The sequence below is a fragment of the Frieseomelitta varia genome, unplaced genomic scaffold, assembly GCF_011392965.1.
Source record: "Frieseomelitta varia isolate USP_RPSP 00005682 unplaced genomic scaffold, Fvar_1.2 scaffold_835, whole genome shotgun sequence".
In the NCBI taxonomy this organism is placed as follows: domain Eukaryota; kingdom Metazoa; phylum Arthropoda; class Insecta; order Hymenoptera; family Apidae; genus Frieseomelitta; species Frieseomelitta varia.
In genome coordinates, this window is record NW_025110629.1 from 107,289 (window position 1) to 131,913 (window position 24,625).

At 39.7% G+C, this 24,625-nt stretch overlaps 1 protein-coding gene across 2 annotated transcripts in view; it reads left to right on the forward strand.

Moving 5' to 3' along the window:
* The first annotated feature begins 6 nt into the window (after nucleotides 1-6).
* LOC122536447 (receptor-type guanylate cyclase Gyc76C-like) overlaps nucleotides 7-24,625 on the forward strand; it is a 106,926-nt gene continuing 82,307 nt past the window's right edge. Inside the window, exons 1-2 of one of the 2 annotated variants that reach the window (XM_043668822.1) lie at nucleotides 7-357; nucleotides 11,278-11,397. The gene's annotated coding sequence lies outside the window, so the exon portion shown is untranslated. Of the gene's footprint in view, nucleotides 358-10,764; nucleotides 10,867-11,277; nucleotides 11,398-24,625 lie in introns of those variants that run through there. The other variant, XM_043668823.1, reaches the window with a different exon arrangement.

The window sequence follows — 24,625 nt, forward strand, 5'->3', positions numbered from 1 at the left end:
AAAAAAAAAAAAAAAAAAAAAAGAAAAAAGAAAAGAAAAGGGGAAAAGATAAAAGACGGAATAGAAAAGGAAGAGAAAAAGAAACTCATAGAGGATAGAAGTGCGTCGTCTTCGCGCCAGTAGAGACGTCCTTCCGCGTTCTCGTACGTAGACGAGGCTCGCGCGGCCAGTCGCGCGAGTGGAGTGATTTTATATTTTTCTCTTGACGAGCAGTGCCCGACGAAGGACAAGGAAATAGCTGTTAAGTGAAGTTCCACGATTTTTCGCGATCGGTCAACGAGAGACCCGCAGGGATGACGAGGTAGCCCCCCATCCGCAGGATTGGATTACCATGCTGGACACGGCCACGAGTCACAGGTAACAGAGAACCGTGTGCGCCCCGTGTGAAGACTCCCCACTCGCCGCTTCTTTCCCCCTTGTCCTCTTCTTTTCCTACTTTCTTCGCTTCTCTTTCTTGTCTCCTTTTCTTTCTGTTTCTCCTTTATTCTCTCTCTCTCTCTCTCTCTCTCTCTCTCTCTTTCGTATGTAGCGTCGCCGATCGGCACTCGGCAAACACGATTTGCTTTCTCTCTCGCTCGTGGCTACGAGAGAGAAACGGCGGGAATAGCGGCGCTGTACACACGAGTGAATAGGACGGTTTCTAGCAGGCATTCGCCAGAGTAAACGTTTGGATGAACGCCAGCTGCTCGGAAGAAATTCCTTTGACAAAAATTCTCGATTGTCATTCGATTTATTCGCGCGCGTGCGACCACGATGGTTTAAAAAAAAATTACATATACATGTATATATATTTATTTAATTATTTTCTGATAGTCTTCCTACTTTTAAGGATCGAAAGATCGGTTTTCCTTATCGATAAAAAGGATGCGTGTCAGATTTCTTATTCGTGAGCACGTATGTGTATTAATATGGTTATGAATAATACTACGTAGGGGGAGAGATAGCGCACGACGATTCCGATGCGGGTAAAGTGCATCGCGACAACAGCGACAACGAATTTTCGTGGAAGGCTGACACGCGTCTTGTGATGGAAATCTTAAATTTCTTTGTACTACCGGACCCGCCATGTATTTCCAGCTTGTGTATACGGCCGCTCTGTGCATACGTCTCTTTTTTACGTTTCACGTTCGTGAAATAAGGTAGCTAACGCTAAGGTTTCGTGACTACGTTAAATAGTCTGGTCACTAGTATTTGCACACACACGCATGTGTACTTTTATTTACACATATGGATGGTGATTAATTACATGGAGGAAAAAAGCTTTTAAATATACATGCACGCGTTAAAAGCAGAGAAAGATTCGATGTAGTATTTGCTCTCTCTTGGTAATCAGCATACCGTGGCGGCATATTTTCGTCGCTTGGCTCTGATACACGAATCTCTGACGTATAAGTGCAAACGGAGTCAAACCGCGGCTGCAACGACGCCGCGGAACTTGAGAAATACATACTAGTATCACATCCCAGGGTCCACCGTATTCTAACCGTTAACAGTTTACTTAACGAGCAGATAAGAGAGAACATAGAGGAAAATTTCCATCGAGGAGGAAACGCTTTCCGTGTTTCAACTCGCTCGTTTCTTCGGCGGTATATCGTACATACATATGCACATGTTTCTCCTATCGAATCAATTCTGCTGGTTTCAGTACACAGCAGGCTCTGTCGTCGGTTTGTTGACTGTTTCTCGTTCGTCGAAAAGAATTCGTGGAAAATTAATATTTTTCTGTTTTTTCTTTTTTTTTTTTTTGTTGCTGTTTTTGGAGTCACGCGTGGCGTATTTACGACCGAGTCAAATAATTCTGGGTATTTTCGGACGTTTCAAAAGTTTCATTCGGCTAGTGTTGTTGCTGTTTGCGTACAGTCTTACACGACAATTATACCAGAGTTAACGAAAACGTAAACAGTGCACGTTATACAATTGCAAACGATATCAGAAGCGTTTCGAGGCATGTATTTATTTGCGTATAAATCGTGTATATACGTACAATGAACATCGACGTAATCTCGTTCCCATACATAGCGGGATCGCCGGAATCGAAAAATGGCGCTCCGTGTTCAATTTTACCGAGTTCTCCGTCGGTAAATTCGCAGAGTCGATCTTTCTTGTCCGACCGTTCGTTTATTAAGCGTGGATAAAAAAGCGATTTCAGCAAACGCGCGAAAGACACGGACGCTGGTAATTCGAGGAAATAAAATTCGCTTGGCAGCTACGGAGCAAAGGTTGCCACGATAAATATTGTCCAGGAGAGATGCTCGCCGTCGTCGGCAGCCAAACAATAGCTTTTCATCGTACGCCGTTCAAAAGCGACTCGGTGGAACGACCGTACAAGCAGAGAGACGTTTAATGAACTTAATTATTCCGAACGTCGATGCTTAACCTCTTTGTTGACCGCTATACCACTGTTAAGCTACAACATTGTTAGATCTCTCAAACAGGTGGCTCCGAGACCGCCAGCTCAGCGTCCGCTTATTGCTACACACGCGTTTCCACGCCGAACCTATCGTACTCTTTTTTTCTTTTTTCTCCTCTCGTTTTAATAAAATTACGCGTTTGCGCGAGGAGAAACCGAACGTTGAAAATTATCAGTATTTTCCGCGCTCGATTCCCGATGTCGTCACGCTCAATCGATACCTCGCGCGTTTAACCTTTCATTTAGCCGTGCCGAATTGCACTTTACCTTTCACGAATTATGTGCACGCGGCTGTGTATGATCGCGTCTCGAGGCAAATCGAGCAAAAGAGGCGGGTGAAAAGTAGAAGGAAGGAAGGAAGAAAAAATAGGACACGTGTCACTGGAGACCACAGGAATGAATCCGTAAGAAAAACAGTCGCGCTTAACGAAGGAGGATTAAAGTCAGGGAGACACCTGTAAAAAGGCTATTTACAACTTTATTAAAGCAGCTCGGCTCCCTCGGTTAATGTTGTTGCTTGCTCGAGTATAGTACGTTGTCGTCGTTGTATATACGTACGAAGGAGCGACTCGGTTCGAGCGAAAATGTAGAATAACATCTGGCACGTAACAACGCGGGGAACATACTCGTCTGCGCGCGTTACGGCACTGCGCCACGCTGGTGTGCACTCCGCGTATCTACTCGATATATTTTATAATGGGTCGTCCGATAAAAATGCCACTTGTCAGTGCCGTGACTGTTTTGCATAATTTCAGTTCAGGATACACGCGCGTAAATTGCGCACACCGGCAATAAATCTCGAGGGAAACCGCTACGCTTTAGCCCCGTGCCTTCTCTCGTCTCGTTCTTTCTCACTCTCGTTAGGCTCCCGGTCTGCCTGGTCTCTTTTATATCTCTCGATAGACGCGAGATAGTAGCGCGATGCAGATGTTCTATATACGATACATCTAATAGCAATTAATGCGATCAATTTAATATCATCGCGCCGTATTTATATCTATACCGGAGATATCCGTTTCATCATGCTATTTCGCGTACATACACACTTATTTATGGCGTATAGTTATTTACGAAAGTGTTCGAACGCTCGCAGAAACATCTCACGAATATATAACGGCACGTTGCATGAAACACTATCGTGATTACATTGATAAAGATTGTATTGGAGCAAATCTTGTAAATGGTACGTAGAAGCTGCGAGACAATTTATTTATTTTGAGTGTGCTCGTATATTTCACAAAGATCGCAAAAATATTTGCATAATTTTAATTTAGAATTAATGTTATAAATTCATCGAAATTATTTATGGTATGTATTTAAACGTCAAATAGTTAACTATCCATTGCAATATTAAAGAACTAGTTTTTCTTCAAAAAAATTATTGAATATATATATAATATACTTCAAAATCTACACTTTGAGCTCACTATGCATAAAAGCTAAATTGACCATAACGATTTGTTCGATTCCTTGAAAGTGAACTTTATCAAATCATTTATCTTGCTTTTTATCTTTTAAGTAAAATTACAACTTTATCAACTACTAATATATAATAATATATAATTATATATAATAACTTTACTAATTTCACTTACTAATATAACTGCGTAATAAATCATTGGAAAAGTAAGTCAATGTATTTCGAATTATTTGAAAATCTTCAAGTTCGAAATACGACGTTCTAAGGAAAGAATGTTCATTTATTCTTTTCCTACATATAACTTAACAAATGAACAATTCGCAGAAACATATTTATAAGAATTGTTTACTTCTTAATCGGTTAAATCCTATTTATAATTCTATAATTAGTTTCTAGCGAGATTAATAATTCCAAATATGTAACGTCTATTAAACGAGAATTGTTTACTTACTAATTACACCTAATCAACTAGATGGAAAATTAAAAAATTTCTAAACAATGAAATCGATCAATTTCCAAGTGGCTCGTACGTATGTCCACCATATAGCTTAAATCGCGAAACAAATTCTCTTATAAGATAAATCAAAGTCACGTCGAGAGATCAACTTAACAGATTGAAATTGACAGTTCTATCTTACACGCGATCAAAAGAAAGCCATTTCGTATTTCCGATCGAATTGAAATCCTGTTGGACTGGAGCGCGTTTATGCTCGCCTACAGCCATGATTCTAGCGTGGAAAAAAACGTGCTTTCTAATTAATCAGTTAAGCTAAGTATTCGCCGTGCTTAATGGCCGTAATTAGCTCTACATGCTTCGCGCGAGCACTGAAATTGCGCGATTGACCTGTGCCAGCCCGTTCTGGGGAAATTAATAAAACGTAGGATGAGTTAAGCAATTATGATTGCACAGTTTTTGCGAATCTTTCGGTGTACAGAGCTTCTTCCGCGATACCACTGTTTTTCATCGGATTTTTAATCCGACTGAGATCAAAGTGATAGGATGTTCTTTTCGTCTTACACGTAATCGATTGCTACATACTTGTCTCGTTCTACGTATAACTTAATTATTGCAGGTACTTATTGTACTTGACCGTATACGTAACACGACACACTTCGATTCAAACTCGGTGATATAAGTAGTAGGTGTACGCTATTGTCATAACAGTGGAATTTTATTTGGTTATACAATGGTACTGTTACTTAATTAACACGTTGGTACGTAGGTAAATTACACTCGCTCCAAAAAGGATATGAACATTTACGATGGAAAATTTTTATTATCTGTGTGTTGAACTAACTTCTATAATAATGTATCCATTTATAGAAAATATAATAAGAGTGCAAAAATGTATAGTGAACGTAGAAAATTCTATTACATATCTGAATTGTAGACACATTACGAGAGTTACGAGACATAATAATATGAATTTGCATAAACACGCGTAGTCTAAAAATAGAATACGTCGTAATTATACATATTAGTAAAAGTCGTGATCCATTTAAAAATACGAATAAAAGTTTTATAGCATGAATCTTAAACGTATTGAAATTTGGCTTGAAATACTTTTGCGATGTGTAGAAAATAATTGCGTTAATTTCCATATTTTCGATATTCTTTCAAACGTGATCCTCGAGCTTCATTTGGCAACGCTTAAACGTTTCGTATAACGTGCGCGAAATATATTCACAAAAGATATCTACAAATGTTGGGAATTATTTTCGCGAGCTTGTGCATATCCAGTTTGAAGGAAAAGTCACTAATCTATGATTTAAACGTGCGTAATATCGTAATAAAAATAGAAGAGGGGAAAGATTCGAGAAAAGTGGTTTGTACGTTTAGCAACGTGTTGTCTCGAGTGAAAATTCCATCGACACCGCGTTCCCTCTAATTAAGTCGTCGTGCGAAACAGCCGACGGAACGCCGCGATATTGTTGGAAACGCGGCGCTAAAAATTCACGGGGCTGAGGTTAATAAATATCCTCGGTTCCGCGGGCACGGCTACTTTTCAATGTTATAACGACGCGCGGTGTCTTTAATTTTCGGTTTCGGCGGCTCGCGTGATCCGGAGAATATCAAAAGCGCTGCTGTGTAAGGGTGGTTGAGTAATGACTAACGAGTAATGCGCCGACATAAGTAAGCATTAAGTAACGAGTGGCACTCACACGTGCGCGCGTGGCCGGCTCACACTGGCAGGAACACGGTGCACAGGTCCGCGGTGTGTGTGCACGTATATACACGAGAGATTACAAGCGCGGTTGTCTCGGTTGATCATGATGTTCCTTTCATTCAAGCTCCGATTAACGATCTGCAGATGTATTTAACGAGTCTAAAAGCGACACAGTGGTTTACCGAACCGCTCTCGACCTCTCGAGAGTCTCTTCTCGTTGATCGAGCGACGATTGATGATTTCCTGAAATGGCCGCGAGAATGCAAATTCTCCTTTATTTCAAATCGATGCCTGTCACGATGCAAACACGCGTGCGTTTATTCATATTCGTTGATTAGAAAACAACTTGCATCTTGTTGAATTAAAGAACGATCCCAGTAATTACTGGGCAAGTTTGGCAAATGTCCAACACGCACATGCTTATGTTCGCTCCGGGAATGAAGACTCTCTTCGCGGAGGTGGCTGTCCGGAGTTTAGAAGGGAAGAAGCAGAGGGGAAGAGACAAAAGCAAAGTGGGAAGATCGGCAGTATCGGCAGCGATCGCCTTGCTAGCCTGGAAATCCAGTTACTCCAGCAGGGGCCTCGCCGAGACAATGCGCAGAGAGCAAACCGTGCAATGCCGCCTCGGGAGAGCTGGTTGGGCGAGCGCGACGAAAATAACTCCGGCAGGAGAATATTACGGCACTTTGCAATGAGGAGAGACTAATAAAAAGAGAAGATCGGCCGCGCAACATGCGAGCAAGCGAGGAAGACAAAGGAGGCAAGTTGGGGGGAGACACGGTGAAGAGAGAAGGAGAGGGATGTACACAGCCGGAGAAAAAGAAGAGAAAGAAGGAGGGGAATGACAGAGTGTTGGGGGGGGGGGGGAGAGAGAGAGAGAGAGAGAGAATCGCGTGTGCATGCGTGTATGGTGCATACGTGATAAGGAGAGAGACGAGGAAGAGCGACAAGATCGAGAGAGGAGAGAAGATAGATCGTCGCACGAATCGACTCGATGGCGAACCATTCGAAACGAGCGACTGGCGGTCGTCTTCTTTTGGTCCGTGACGCGATTGGCCGCTCGGGCCAGTGACTGGTTTCTCTCGGCACTGGGCAATGTGCACTGCGTGCAGCAGCCACCGCCAGGCCTTTTCCTCCTCGCCGCCGCGCCGCCTCGAGTGCGCTCGCGACTCGTGTACAGTGCACTTCATTGACGGCCGCAAAACTGGTCCACCGGCGAGCTGCATAAAACTCCGTTAGAACCAGTTTCCGTGCGAAACGGGCTTAAACCCCCCGCCCCCTCCCCCTCCCCGTTCGTGCTTCCCTCGGGCGTTTTTCTATCAAACGGAGAAATTTGTGAGAGGCTCTTTGACGATCATCCTCTTTAACTCTTTCGCAAAAAGAAAAGAGAAAAAAAAGAAAAGAAGAGAAAATGAAAACGATAAATTGGAGCAGCGAGGAAAGTACACAAAGAGGGATAAAACTAATTTATTACAATTTCGGTCGTAAAAATGACTCGTAAAAGTCCGAGGATCCTCTCCGTGACGGATAATCCGCGATGATCGGCCGCGCAGTTTCCGTGCTCCTTTTTCCTTTCCTTTCACGTACTTATATACACGCACATACACACATACGCACATATATATATATATATACATATACTATTTAACTTGCGCAAATACCGGGAAATCCTGGTGCTGCCAGCATGTCTGCCAGTGCGATCGGTGGAATCCGAACGTTCGCGAAACCGACCGAACGACTCCGATTCCTCGAGTTTGCTGGACGCGCGCGGTGCACGCGCGCGAGGCCAGTCCTATAAAACCGTAAACGTCGATTACGCAATGATGTAATATAATAATGGATATTGTCCCGGCAATGGAGATTCCGACAGATAGAGTTTCTTACTTGCTGCCTCGATGAAACACGCTTACAATTGATACCCGGCCGGAGACGTGTGTCAGTCATGCTACGTACTCTTTGATTTCTACGCGCTCTTTTTTCTGACATGCGCGGGTGCATGCGCGCGCAGCCATACCTCCGCAGATACGTATGCACGTACGTGCCGAGACCAATTTAATTTTTTTGGCCGGCGTGCAATGAAACCGCTGATGGTTATGATTTGGGTAATAATTAGGCAACCAAAAGTGAGCGTGGCAAAATATGAAAAATTTGCGTCACGAGGATAGTAGGATAATGCGGCAATTAAGTAACGTTAACAAGCGGCGTGTATTTTTATCGCACGTTGTGCAATCCTACAGCTGGCGGAACGTTTCAAACTTCGCTCCGCTTCAACGCCTTTGATGTCTTAAACATATTTACCCGTGATCCGGGAAATATTCGAAGATCTTTAATTGCTAGAGTTTACTCGACACCTCAGTGTGTCGATTCGGCGTGAAAAAGCGGCGTGTCGTTTCGGAGCAAAAGCGTTCTCAAGACTCGCGGATTGTTTGAAAAGTGGAAACGCAATCAATCCGAAAAGGAGCTCGCAATTTGTTCAGATCTCATAAAGATATGCTTATTCATCGTAATGGTAGGCTGTCGACGTGGATCACGCCTCTATCAAAGTCGTCGGTATATATCCACAAAGAGGCTCCTCGAGATTTTCTTTTCTTTCCCGTCATTCTATGCCTGACGAGTAATTCTGCCCTCCCCTTCATTTCGTCCTACGTTCGTGAAATGAGATGAACAAGCTAGCAGCAATAACAGGCGCAACAGTCGGAGCACTAATATTTCACGGAAACCAGCTTTTTATTGGCATTCGCGAGCCTATTTTAATCGATACCTTTTTGCTGCGCGCATCAGCCTCGCGTCGAGATGAACGCTTTCCAAAGAAGCAAAGCAAGAAAGAGAAGACAAGGGGGTAGCCAGAGGGAAAGCAAAAGGAGAAAGGAAAAGGAAAGGAGGAGTGGTGGGACATCATGAACGAGGAGGAAATAGCAGAGGAGAAGGGAAGGAGAGGCAAAAGAAAAAGGAAAAAAAAGAAAGAAGGAAAGAAGAAAAATGCTCGGGAAGAAAAAAGGAAGTGAAAGAGACGAAATGGCCGCAACGAACTTGAAGTAAACCAAACTTACCGGTCCTACCACCGCAGCTACCACTACCACCTACCGAACTATTACCTACCAGCAGGTCTATATCTGGACTCTGCCTCGTCTTCCTTATCCGATGCATCGCGTCGTGTGCCGGAATAGCGAAATCACCTACGTTCTATGCCTTTCACGGGCTATGTGGGTGTTCCTGGCTCAGCCACCAGTATTCATTCGAAGCTCGATTCCTTTCGCGATCGAAGCGAGGGCTACGACCCTCGCCGCGCTTCCTTCCACGGAACAATGACGTTCCGATTTTTTTTTCGTCAGCCGAAGACTCTGGAAATAGATTTCAACGATGCCGGAGCATTTGACCCGAGGACAATGGGTCGCTGCATTCGAGAGAATAAGCTCGAACGCGCCTGAATGCAGACAAAGGACCGAAAGAGCGAACTTCCTGGGAACTCGCGTCAAGAATTGTTGGGCCTTGATCCATTAACTCTTTGTCAGTGATCTGTCAATATCGACTTTTTCGTATCGTGAATCGAGGACTCGTGGGATAGGTTTCAACGATGCATTTAACCTAGGACAAGGCAAAGATCCAAAGGAGCGTACTTCTTGGGCTCGAAAGACGAGAACCCGCGTTAAGAATAGTCGAGCCTTGATCTACTAGCTCTAGACGTCTCCGAGACGTCTGCCTCCAGTATTTTTTGTCGAAGCTGTTAGAAAGCTGTGCTATAATCCCGTCGCTCGCACCCGATCTTCACCCGATTCTATTCCAAATCGGAGCACCGTTTATTATCGTTCTCTCGATTGCGGTATTCAGACGGAGCCGCTTATCGCGAAGCTTCGATTGACGCGCAGTCGATACGACACGGTTCTCATTGCCGAGATAATCTCTTTGATCCGCGTGTAAATCGAAGATGCAATCGAGCTCAGCTTTTTCTCAGGGCCGCGAGGCGACGCAGCTGTTCGCTCTACCGCTGTAACTAATACAGCGATCCTCGTTCACAGCGTTACATAAATCGCGGACGAACACGAGACGAACGTGAGAGGGAGAAAGGAAAGAAGGTGTGTGTGTGTGTGAGAAAAGGAAAAAGATGGAACGAAAGAAGGAACGAAATATGGAGTGAAAAGGAGATGAAGGAGCGTGACGCGTTCCTGGCGCGCTTTTGCGTGAATCAATCGATTAAAATCGTCGACGTGCCAACAGGTGACATAATCCGGCACGCACGGTTCGGCCCGATTAGAAATCCGTGAGTGTCGCTTTAATTGACGCGATTACATTTACGAGCAACGCGTCGACATGACCGCTCTGAAATGAACGTGACACGCGCGCCGGCCAGGTGTGTGTTCTCCAACACCGATCGAACGCAAACAGAATTACACGTTCGCGACCGACAGAGAGTTCCGGAACGATCGACTACGTGCTTTTTGCGCATTGTTGATCGACCGTTCGCGGAATATGTAGTTAGAGGAATTTGTAGGTTGAAGTAGTTATGGATGAACAACTAATGCTCTTAGTCGGAGTTGAACGCTGCCTTTTTATAACCGCGCCGCATATAAACACGCGACGTGGAATTGGATTGGAATCCGCTTTTTGCGAGACTTCTATGTTAGGTCCATTTGTTTATCGTCCGAGGAGCCTCGAGACGCGAGGTACGTATTAGTCTCGACAAAAGTCCGCTTAGTAACGCGTGCTCCTCGCGGCTGTGGAGACCGGGGCAGCCAATTAAGAACGATATCGGACGGTATAATTGAGAAATTAACATTATCGGTTATCTCGCTGGCACGTTCTCGCGTCCGTTGCGACAGTTTCTTTGTGGCAAGTGTTCCTCGACTGTTCCCTCTGCAGGTTATTATTGTGTGGGTAATCGTTTAGCAACACCTTTCGCACCTTATTCGAATATTCGCTTCGCGAATAAAACACGTATTAAATCTTGTACGTTATCACATATTTGTGTACTTACGTATACCTAATATTAGCCTCGGGAAGAAAGAAACGCATTACGTGATCGAAAAATAGACTCTCGAGTCATCGTTAGACAGCGGATGTTTATGTAATTTTAATATTCGGTATTTTGTAACCGCTTAAATATATCTTTTTATACCTTTGCTTCGTACACTTATTACGTGCGCTTTTTTTTTTTTAAATAATTACCAGTGTTTCATTCGAGTGCATAAAAATCCGTGGTCCGATCGTTAGAGCCTCGTATCTCAGATTTCCTCTTCAAAGAATCGAATAAAACAAGAACCATCGTTATCATTGTCTTGCAGGTGGCTGTCAGAAGTTCAGGCTGAAAGCGCGAAGAGTACCGGTTGGCAGCAGCATGCTCGCAATATAGCGTTCAAGCATCGACGATCTTCTCCCTGAAGTTACTCTGCCATGTTGCTTAGGTAAGATTAACGAAGTGATTTTTTTTTTTTCTTTCCCCCCGTTTGAACAACACGTCGAGTAACACGCGTAAACGACCTCGTACTGAAGCGCGTCGATGGGAAGTTGTAGTTTATCATTATCGCGGCAAACTCAGACGTAGTACATATATACAAGCACGCGTACACACTTTTCGATTTTCTTCTTTTTTTTTTTTTTTTTTTTTTTTGTACGTACGTCTTGTATTCGAACGTCAACGAAAACGACGACGACGACAACGAGGAAGAAGAAGAAGAAGAAGAAGAAGAGGAGGGTGATGATGATGATGATGATGATGATGAAGAAGGGTGTTAGTCGTTTGAATCGTTGCAATTATAGAGAGGCGCGCGATTCAATATCGCGGCGTGGAACGACACTGCGGCTGATATTCTAAATGCGTGTTATCGTTTGTTGGCGTACTATTTTAACGTGTTATCTCGGTCCACGTCCGCCATGGAACCGCAAACACGCCCGTTTCTTCTCTCCGCGTGCAGCTTTCAGCCGAGCGCGCTTCGACTCGCGCGAGTTCCATTGCCGCGTTCATTGGTGTTTGTGCATGGACACACGCGCAATTCGCCACGAACGAACGAACGCGATTGATATTCAGATGCAAACAGGGGTGGAGACATGTGACCGAAGCGACGCTAAACGTCGCTGTTATTAGAATTAATCATCGCGAGTTTCGTTTAATTTGTACGCAAGACTTTTACGACATTTGGCGGAAGAATCTCTGGTCGTTGTGCAGGGTGAGAGGAAAATAGAACGATCGTAAATTCCGAGATTTGAAGTTAAAAAAGTTAGTGGAAATCGCAGATTGAAAATAGTAATAGTTGTACGATCAGACGTTTTCGAATTTGAAAAACTAGGAATTAGATGTTTACTTTATTTTTCGTAGTATTATGAGAAGAACATTGGGTATATTACACATTTTTGCATATTACGTGCTACAAATGTTTAAATATCTATATATCAAGCGATGATGATCGAAGGAGGAAGAAATGTAGATCGGTTACATAGATTTTGAGATTTAAAATTATCACAGTATAACGAACATTTTCCAATTGAAAAGAATGAAGTCAGAGCATTAGCATTCATTCTTTAAATATTTGAACAGCATTCTACTGTGGATATTTTATATATTTCTGAAAATAACGTGCGTTTTATTATTTTAGTCTTATTTCGCACATGTTCTTCTTCTTCTCTGTTATGCTGTTCGTGAATTCCATTCTTCTGAATCTAGCGATAACAGTACATTGTTCTCCGAGTTAATACAAGGACAATTGGAATCAAGAAGTTACACCTATCATTGAATACGCGAAGTTCCTGCATCTTCTCGAATAGAACCCTAATCAGTTTACTCACTTGGATAGGAAGATTGGCCATCTTTGATCATAATAAAATAGGACATCGGTCTGTTTTAATGTGTCAACTCTCTATCGTTAATTACAAAAAAATATCAATGAGCATACATTAATTTTAGTTTAAATAAATATAAATTGATTTATGTTCAAATTAATTTATATTATGTTCAAGAGACTGACGAATCTAGTTGAGAGTTAATTCCTCTCCCTTCGTTAATTATTTGATTAATTATTATCACTTGATTATTGATCTATGGAAAAAGGGTATACGAAATTAGAAATTAAGTTTGTTTTTCACACAATTTTTACTCTAGTTCTAAATTTTTTTCTGATTGAATGATTTTTAAATCATATTACTGTTCGCGTCGTCTTACATCTCAATATTTTTCTCACTGTCGAACAATAATTAGCCTTTTCATGCCATTATGGAAGATTCGAAGATACAAAATTGCGAAGGAAATATATAAAATGTACAATAAACTGCCCTTCCTACCGACATTTCGCACGTGAAATAACATTATTTATTATTTTCTTAATTACGCTCTCAATATTATCAAAGTTGCATAAAAATGGAGTCTCTTCGTTTGGAGTAATCGCGTCGAAAGTGCCGTACGGTATACAAAACTTGGCCAAGGTATTATATTCGTTTTTTCGAGTCTTTCTACGAACGAAAATATCGCCGCGACTCACGTGGCCGGGAACGTGATAAAAACAGCCGAATGTTAGACTCGTTATGTCGTTACGGCGATCGTTAAACGGAGCGCGCGAGCGCGGCAATTGCGCCGTTCTAGACGAAAAGGTTACGATCAATCCAGGGAGATTTAAGCCGAGCGGAACTTGACCGGTTACCGAAATAATCCTTCTTTCCTACGACGAACGAAAATCGCGAGGTCGCCGCGGTATTCGTCCGTGTACTCGCGCGCGCGTATAGGTTTCGAGCTACGACGATCGAGGTACGAAGGGCCCGGCGGCGATAAAACCAGTCACGAACATTGTACGCGGTGGAAACATACGATAGCTACTTCTGCAGAATTCTCGTCGTGCACGGTTGCGTTGGTGCATGCGCGTGTATGCGTGCATTACACGGAAGCACGGAACAATGCGGTGCCATTCATGGTAAAAGAAGAAGCTGTTGAATCACCCGCTCGCTCGGATTCTACAGGCCTATTCAAACGAGGAACAGCCGCGGCGAATATCGCGAGGACGAGCGATACCAGCGGGAGACTCCACCTCGTCCCTTGGACTCCTCGTTCCATCCGTGCCTCGATAAATTCTCTTTCGCTCGGTGCCGACTCGCGAGCGAAGATTAGATAGCTCCATTTCACGGATGCTACAGGCCTGTTGGAAGATTAGTAGGTTTCCAGGCACGTAATTGCAGCCACGTAGAAGGCGTTAACCCTGTGCAATCGCAACGATACCGATTCCAGCCGTGGACGAATTTATACGTGGAATTTATACGTCGGCTTGTAATTACGAATAAGGCCGGAACGCGTCGCCAATCGGGAAGCTGAGAGGAATTTACAGAATCATAGCAATTTATACCGGTAGCACGCGCGCTCTCCTCGCGCCTGCATAACGATACGTGTCTGCGTGCTGACTGATTTACAACGTTGTTGAATAATTATTTAGCGAAACGTACGCCTCGTGTACGCGATTTTCTCTCCGACGATTTCCCATTACCTATCCCCGGTGAAGTGCGTCGTGTCTCTGTTAGGAAACTAAGTCCCGCGAGGAAACTGCGAAATCGTGTGTGCGTTTGCCTCGGTCTCTCGGTGGTAATAACACTGCGGTCTGTGACTGGAAGAGGGAAATAGTCTCTCGTGGGCCGTGTTATAAAGTTACACGGGCCGATCGCGGTAACGCGATATACTGCATCGGTACGAGGAAACAGTAGTTAGAGATCCTGCCAAGGAGAGGAATAAAAATTTTAGAAAAAAAATTGAGAAACGTGCAAGCGGCATTGAATCGTTGTCGTTCGTCAATTTTTTTTAGCAACGCTCCATTTGAAACTCCGTCCATAGTGATTCAAAAAACGAACTCGTCTTTTTTTTTTTTTAAATTTCTATCAAACGAACGAAACGAAAGCAATTTCCAGAACTTTTCAAATCACTTTGCAGTTCACTCGTTTCAATAAAAGTAGTTTGTATCGAGTGTAATTTATTTTTCTCGTTTACAGTTTCGTTTCGAAACCTGAGCACGTGTGATGAATTTTTTGAGTTACTGTATATGAACTTGGCAGCGAACGAATGGTTTATATGTGTGTGTGTGTGTGTGTGTGTGTGTGTGATTGGAGTCCCATTGTTAGTTCGTATAATTGGAATTTACTTATTTTACGTTCAGTGAAGTGGATTCAGCAAATAAGAGTTCGTTCGATTGGCTACTGATTAAAATTTAGGTAAACTCTGTAGTAGACCACAATGTAGTTTTATGAAAGATCTAATATCTAAAATAATTGAAATTGATCAAATTGATGTTTTGAAAAGATATTTTTCTTCTTAACTAATATCATTGGACACAATGATTTAGAGTTAAATTATTTAATTTTTAATTTGATTTTATTTTATCACGGAGAATGAATAAAAGAAAATATTTAAAATTCTAACACTGTAGAATTATCTATAACCCAATGATACTAGTTAAGAATTCGAAATAAAAAGGAAAAAATGTAATTCGTCATATTTTTCTCTCTGAATTGGTTAAAATTAACATTCCCCTTTAAATTCGAATTTTTATTTCAATAATCGAAAGTCACGTATTATGTTTCCAAGATTTTTGATTTATTCTCAAGATTTCCTCGTTACATATATTACGTATATTATTTGCATCAAACGTTACTCAGAGCTCGATCCGTCCACCATTCACAATCATTAAAAGCTACTGCTTTCGCCAATTTTCGTATTTCGTTTTCATACATTGTATCTATTCGCTTTCGTACGTTTTGCTGTCTTTCAGTTCTTTGATCTTGGCGGATTTTCGATACGACGAATTATGTATTTTTAAACACGCGCCGAGCGCGATACACGCCGATTTGCTCAGCTTGCATTTACAGTCCGCTGATAACGGCCAATCGATCGTTTTCCACGCGAGTTTCAATATATTTATGGAGCACGGGAAAGATAAGTGGGACTGTTCATATTTTACATTCAAGGTGATTTTTCCCCTTTTTCTTTTCTCTTTTTTTTTTTTTTTTCCTTACTATGAGAGTTTGGTTCTCTAATTTCTCAGTGAAATTCATCCTACTCGTGGCTCGATAAGATTGAGATCCGACGCTTGCGGTGGCTATATCATATTTCCGAACACATGTGCTTATTCTTAGCACCGATGCCTGGAAAATCCTTGTAAATCTCCATAAATTATACCGGTATAACAAACGAGACCGTGAACGTGTCTCACGAACGATCTCGAATAAATGGAAATCTCTGGCGATTCACTGTGCAGACTTTTCGTAACAGCAGACTGTGCGTAACACCAACTTTTACTCATCCTTTAACCCCATAGACACGTATCTTTTACTGTTAAATACAGATAATTTAACGTTGGACGTATTAAGATTAGGTTTAGAGTTAGTTCCATTTTTACACAATTTTGTTGGTGGTGGAAAACTAAATAATTGCATAAGTAATACATGAAATGCACAATATGCATTAATGTAATTCATAATTGCATAACTGATGACTGTTTGAAGAAGGCAATCGCTACAAAAGTAGTTTTAAAAAAAAGAAGAAAGTTACGTGTTTTGTCAAACTTTGTCAATATAATTGTAATAGTCAAACCTTAATACAACTTATACACACACACACACACACACACAATGTACATAAAAATGTATATATGTATGTGTGTATATATTATTTAATTAAATAAGAATCTACAAAAATACAAACAAATGCCGCTAATTTACCAAGTTACTAGATACGTGAAAATCCAGTAAAAATTTCTCCATTTTTATTCTCTTTCAGCTATAGCTCGAGGCACTTTAGTTTTAGTGGCACAAGCACTTAAAATACTTATATGTATATGACAGACGGAAGATTTAAGTGGCTTATGCTTATAGGAAGAGCAGCTATCGAGCTCTATTAATAGATCTCGAGCGCTGATTTTTCCAACTATCACCAGAATCGATTCCAAGTACTCTGTTATCGGTCGAATTATCAATCAGTTCGACGTTTCAGCTCTCGATATGTCTGTCAGTCGTTCCAGTTCTATCCGTCAGCTGTTAATTAATCAGTGAAAAAGTATTCGGAACAAACGGCCACGTCATTACGGACTTACGATCGCTGTACACGCTTATTGTTAGTCACATTTGTCAGTCTGACTCCCAGTGACTTATGCGAACACGTGTTTTAATTTAATTACGAGACACTGTTAGAAGATTTTCCGAGGTTATCCGTGGTTGTACGAAAGAAACGATGTATTTGAATTCGTTTCGTATTCAGAATGATTTTCGTTCTTTATGTATTTACGTCGCGCTGTTGCAAGTAAATCGTGAATATTTATGTAAATTCGCATTTTTTACGTTTATGCCGTGAAAGAAATGGAATTTTTCCATTCTTCTCCAGCTATAGATTTCTCTCAGTTGTTAAATATTTTGACGGATATATTTTAATTTCGTATTGAATATTTTATAGTTTTATTACATTTACGTGTATGTTGATACTATCGAAGTTTAGGAAAATCACTTGTGAAATTCACGTTTTAATGATTATATTGAGAGAAATGGAGTTTAGATAGAGGTTTCTTCAAACGAACATGGAGTATTTTGAATACTTTATATTTTTAAAGTTTATCTGCAATAGAAAAATCGTAGTCATTATTTTCGTGCTGATGTAACGGTATTGATTCACTACTTTCAACCGTAGGAAGATTCTTAAAATATTTATTTCTTAAAATGTGTGTTATACAGCGTTTGTTGTATTGCTTTAGACCTTGATTCAACTCATTAAAATACGAAAAACGTTCGATTTCTCTAGACAAAAACCTTGCAATCATTTCAACTAGGCTCCATTATTGTACATTGTATCGCGAGCAGATATTTCTGTCGAAGGATCCAACAAATTACAGTTTTGAAATATTGATAAATACTTTTATTCTCTGAAGGATAAAACCAACTTGAGAAAATTGCAGATAAAATAATGCTTTGATCTTTATGTTAAAACACAGATCTATTAATGACTTTTTATATAAAAAATAAATGCTGTACTTGTTTCATTCCGAAAAATGTGCACACAATCCTTTCATATTTATACACTTCTTCCACCGATGATTTGATTTAGCAGAAGTTGAACGACAGTAATATTAATTATATCCCAGGAAACGAAAAAGGAAAAGCCTCAGCTTATCGAGAATTGTATAAATAGCCCAATACAATACATCATCGTTTAATTTATGATTATGAATGAGTCAGATATTATTACCCGAAGTTAAACAATGTTCGTTTCATCCGTTCATCGATCTTCTCAAACCACTTCAAATCTCGATCAGAAGAAAAGAATAATCGATTACAGGTAATTGATAAATTGTAACTTTTTATGAGAATAATTGAAGAACTTCATTAATTATCGCAACGAAGACTGTAATTGTTAGATTATTGCATATAAAGTGGTCGATTTCACACAGGTGTGTAAAATAATTCAAAATTTAGTGACTGAAAATGTTTGCAAGATGCTCGTTTGAAGTTTAAACTCTGCTGCACTGAATAACTTGCTCGCGACGCGAATACAATTTTCCACCAAGGTTTTATTTTTTTTTATTTTTTTTTTCTTTTTTTAATTATACTCTGGAGAATATAAATTTACATAAAAATCCGCAGTCTAATCGTGACGTTTATGTGCACTCTTTAAAATGTTGACATTTATGTTAGTTGACTCCTAAGATATATTTTTGCTTATTCCGCGCATAGAATATATCGTTTTTATCGAATTTATTTATTCGAGTTTCTCACGAGTGCGTAAAAATCCATTATAATACTATTGATGATACATAATAATATATCATGCCAGTAAATGTACTGTGAAATTTCATAAATTTCTGAGAAATTTGCAAATGTGAAGATGCTTAATAAGCAAAAACGTGTAGTAAGATTGTTGTCTAACAAGCTGATCGAGCTTCAGAATCTTAAAATACAGTCTACTTATTGCAATAATACTGATAGTACCTGTATGATGGTATAACATGTCAGTTACGTAAAACGTGGATGTATCTACGTGAGAAACTTGTAGTCAAAGAAATGCATCAAATATTAAAACACACACACACACACACATAATAATAATAAGATAAGGTTTGTTTGAGCCTGTTGTTATTATACCTCTAGATCTGTGAAATTTAAAAGAACGCCTGGCAAGATTACTTGAATCAGTTCGTCTCCAGACGTCGTTCAGACCTAAGATTCGACGCGGAGTGATTCCGGGTCGCGTTGAATCGTGGAACTTTGGACGTTCGCCAAGTTTTCCCGCTCGAAACGAAAACGGCCGCGTGCGTACGATTCCGTGCAACATTCGCGCAAGTGGGTCGTTACGAACGAGTCGCGATGTCCGAATGAAATTAAGAAAATACGCGTACGCGCGTACGTACGTATTGAGTGGCCATCTGCCAAACGTCTCGTCTACGGTGCGCGAATGTTTACGCCGCGAATTTGTTTCCCGTTTGATCCCCAATCCTCGATTTTACTTTTGAATCATCCTCCATTTTAACAGCCTCTGTACATCCGATTACGAAAGAGAACGTAAAATTCAATTTACGAGAATTTATAACCTGCGAATGACTGTTTTGTTGGCGCGAGCACGTTCTGATATTGACGTTTAGGAAGCTAGATTAAGGAGGATTCGGTGATAAATTTGTCCCATTTGGCTCCGACTTGTTCGCGGCTCTCGCGTAGCAGCATACGTTCGTATATACCCGCGTATTTCCCGCTTGTACAGTCGTAAAATTTACGACGTGAACAAATATTTTGGAACTGAATGTTTGTTTAGTCCGTGGGGAACATAGTTCTTTTTTTTTTTTTTAATCAGTCATTCACTTTGTTTTTTCGCATTATAATTTAGTACAAGTCGATTTAATGCTCGTATTCGCAGGAAGCTCGCAATTAGTATCTTCTAGAAAATAAACTCTTGTACGGAAGATAATACTTCCTCTCCGTTATTACGTAATCGTTAAAGAAAGATTTGTACATTGGCAATAGTGCACGAACATAATATTTATTGGTTTTCATTCATTCATGAATTCTATGACATAACGCGTTTAGAATATATTTATTACATTCATCTTTGTCTTAGGCGAAAGTTAATTCAGTAAAAATATGTCAATGTATGTTAGTAAATTCAAAACTGTGAGAATATATTTAAATTACAAACAGTTTTGACGACCGTGTCATCTGCAATCAGTATGAAGTTATAACACATTGGATATTATTCGAGCAAAATATTTATTTGGTCATTTTTTTACTTTTTCTTTTTTTTTTTTTTTGAAGCACTCTATGATAATCTGTACGGTAAGATATATATTTATATAGTCCCAGCACAAAAATTTCATTTTAATAAAATACAATTATTTTGATTGTTACGTAAGATGGCGCAAAATTTAAAGACTAGACTACCAACATATGTCAGAGAAGTCTCTAACTAAATAAACTAACAATCAGTAAATTTCTGTTATTTCCAGTTATTTTGAGGATTCGTTTAATATTCATTCATCGTTCTTGGATTTTACAATTTTATAAAGTTCAAAGAAATTAAGTTGTACTGTTGTACATTCAAAGAAATTAATTATATTATTCGTGTAGAAAGTGTACGAGGTTTAATCAAAAAGTTCGTGCAATTTTCAATTATCTCGCTTTTAAATATATTGCTCCATATTATTGGTATAATTAGTTTGAATCATTTGTAATTCAGATTTGATACTCATTCGATTAAATTGCAACCTTGCGAATTCGACGATTCTTTGACTGTTTGTAATTTACATCATGGCGATACACCAGACTTCTACATCTTGTTTGTTCGAGAATTTTTTTTTTTTTTTTACTGAAAATAACACTGTAATAATACTGCAATCATCGTATTCGCTTATTATTATTTTCCTTTTTCCAAGAATGAAAAATGTCGTGAATGGACAACCATTTACCATTGTTGACGATATAAAATAAAACGCTGGATGGAACTAAAACCTTCAAACGAAAAGAAATTGCACGAACTTTTTCACCACGAATAGTGATCTAAGTATTACACTAAAATTTGAGATCAGCTTTGTCAAAAATAAGTCACGTCTGTCGTTCAACACTGTCATCGAAATAAATACATAATGCTATCGAATCGCTTAGAAGTCATTATTATAAACCATAATGATTCTAGCGCACTTTTTACTCTTCCTTTAAGTCTTCTCTTTCTCTTCTTTAACTTACTAAGTCGTTTGCAGTGGAACGCGCGAGAGATAAAAATATAACACTTGCATTAGTATCATTATTTACATAATTGCATCGACGCGACACATGCATTAACAGCAGCAATTCTATTAACTAACAACTTACTGAACTACGACGTACACGCAGTAACGGGCATGAAAAAGTTGATTAGCGAAACAACTGGTTTTGACGTCGAAATTTTTCAGCTTCGCTGTCGGCGGGACAAAAGTTTTTACAACGATTAATTGTTCGACGATTCGCGTCGGTTGACCGATCGAACTTCTCGTGCACATTACTCGGAAACAATAAGAAATTCTGTAAAAAATGAGTCATCGTAACTTGAAGATAATCATAATCGCGAGGCCGATAAAACAGAGTCCAATTATTCGATGTCTATTCATAGACGCGTTCTTGGTATGGAAGAAGTTAGTTTAATGTTTAGTCTGGTACATTGTACGAAGGCACAATCTTTCTGTGCAATAATGTCTCTGTGTAAACGGGTGGATTCATGTTGAGAGATTTGTATAATTACGTTAGAACAAACGTTTGAACACCGTTCTCGCACGTTATCGTTATGCTTTTGGCCCGATGCCGGTTTTTCGATGCACAGACGCGTGCATTGTTCGAATCAGATCGTTTCGTTGTCTGTTGCAAAATCACAAGAGCTTGCGATTGAATTTCTTCTGAGATATATAATTTAATTTTTGAGATTAGATTTTCGATAAGATATTCTTTTCCGTGTTGCAGTAAGTGAGCAAATAGGTATTGTTATTGAAGAGATAGCACTACACGTGTAATGATATAATAATATTCTTTGACAGATATGTGACAATCGTAGATGACATATAAATACATATACACTCTTGTTTTCAAGTATTTAATCTCACATAAAATATAATGATTGTTCTAGAGTGTAAAAGAAAGGGGTAATAGAAGATAAGAATTATGTGTTCGTGGACATTTTGAAAAGTCAGAAAGTAACTTATAATATGTATTAATTCGTTCATGTTTTAATTTAAATCTCTTTGAAGAACTTTTAGGACAACTAGAAAATCTAATGAAGTTTTCAAAGATTGTTTGTGACAGATTTGTATTAGGGCATGAAACTGAAATCTAACTGAAAATGAGGAGTTTCACGTTGTACTCAGTATTATCAATCATACCATAATTATCAATTGAAAAACTAAAAATTACTAAATACTAAAAATGACAGTGTTGTTCAAGATCATGGAAAAAAAACAAACGTAAAAAGATTTGTCAACGCGATGACAATACGTGCTAATTGAGCGCGTGTCATTTTTATTGATTTACTAGAACACACATAAAACACATTCAACAAAAAAAAGGAAAAACAAAATCGCTCTGCATCGCTTAAAACGATTCTTGACGAACACGTTGATGTCCACATGATTGCCACGTGCTATATTCGTCATGCTTACTAATTTTTCACAGAACAAAGTTCACATGGCGGAAATGACGGTATAATCGTTGAAATTCACTCGCGTTAATAACTCTAATCCATATTCGCCGATTTTTACGAAGATTTTTGTAACCTCACGATTTCCCAAGCACTATAGGAAATAACTAAGAATTCTCGTTAAAATCTATCAACAACGACAATTACGATTAAAGATATTCATCCATTGCAAATGAAGACATTCTTGCCTCACGATTTTCCAGATTATAGGTAAAATGAACGATAATTTAGGTTGACGGTGGAAGATACTCCGCTTCGACTTCGTCACATTTCGTGATTTTCCAGGTTTATGGATGAAACTTTTGCGAATTTTTTTGCATTTGGCAGAAATTGAAATTTGCAAGAATATACACGATGCATATAATATGCAAAAATATTTAAAGCAGAGTATCTATTATAATATATACATACAATTAATAGAATGAAGCAAATTTCTCATCTACGTTTGAAAACATATGAAAATTCTCGATAAACACTCTCATTAAAATTTATTCGCGCCGATAACTAAAGACATCCCGTAAAGAATTAATTATAAAACGAAGATAATCGATCTCGATTTTTCACACTTGCTAATCTTCACGGTTTCAGCTGAAATCAATAAAAATTCTCGCTGAAGTTCATTCGTCGCCTTTAACACTAAAATTATCAAACTGTGGTAAAAATCAAAATGGCCAATTTATAATTTATTTTAGAAACTTTACAGATACGAAACAGTGCATGTTTAAAAATTCAAATAATTTTTCGTGAAGTATAAATAAAAGCTTGCACGATTATATCGTATCGTAGCGTTCTTCTACTTTTCTGCTTTAATGTCCTTGATGGAAATTTCAGTCGATGATTCTAGTGTTAAGGAAGACACTCTCCTCTGATTTTTCATACCACTCGATCAGTAAAATCCATAAGTAAAATCCGAAATTCATTCCCTTTGACAACTCCAACTGAAGACGTCCCTTAATTTTAACGGGGATATCCCGATTTCGCAGATTCTAGAATCTTCCAGCGTAGAGAACCTGATTTATCGAGAGAGAAAGAGAGCGAAAAATGTTGGCGAGGCTGTTCACCAGGCGCGATATAAATTTCGCGCAGGGAATTTCGCGGTCGACGTGGTCGTTTCTTAACAAGCGCGTAGAACGATCGGCCGGTTTATTAGAGCAAACTTCTCTGTGTTAGCAGTGAAGTAGAAATTTCTATCCTGATTCTGTTGCGTCTCTGTGCGAGACGTGTGTGTACGCGCGCAGGGCCGTATCGTCTGAAGTTTGCAAACTCGTTGACGCGTGTAATCGCATGGTTGTCGGTTTTGCAATTACGATGAATCCTCTTCCGCGGAGACGACCGACTGTCTGGTGAAACAAACCAGCCAGTTGTACATTAACTTATCGTTCGTATCGGCCAATGTGATACACCGACTTTTTGTCGCGATCACCTTGCGCTTAAAAATAACCCGTCTATTTTTAACGTTCATTAAGCTCACGTAACATTTCCGCCGTTATCGAGTCGGTTGTCGGACTTTCCGGGCAATTTATTCGCGGTGATGCCCGGTTCCACGAGAACGCGTATAATGAAGTTGCCTCTACTTTGACAAATGGCTACCGTGTTCGATCACGATTTCTCGCGTTCCCTTCGTTTAGCCGCGACGACTTTTCAAACAGTTGAGCGAAGCTTTCCTCTTTCTGTAGCGGACCGTCGATTAAAAATGGAACGTAATTATTTGAAGGAAATGGGAAGTATAATTGTGAAAAGATTGGACACGATTATTCTCGTCGTTGTTGTTCGAGTGACGATCATTCTGTCGCGTTCTTAAGCGTTGCGATTGACGTTGAAGTTCCTGAATTCTTATTGTTTAAATAATTGAAATTAATTTCAATAACTATTATGTTGTAGTGAAGAAATGATATTTAAGAATTTGTTGATCGAGAATTTGTCAGATACAAAAATAATTCAGACTAATAAGTATTCGGTATTTTAGGTTGTGCTGGTTG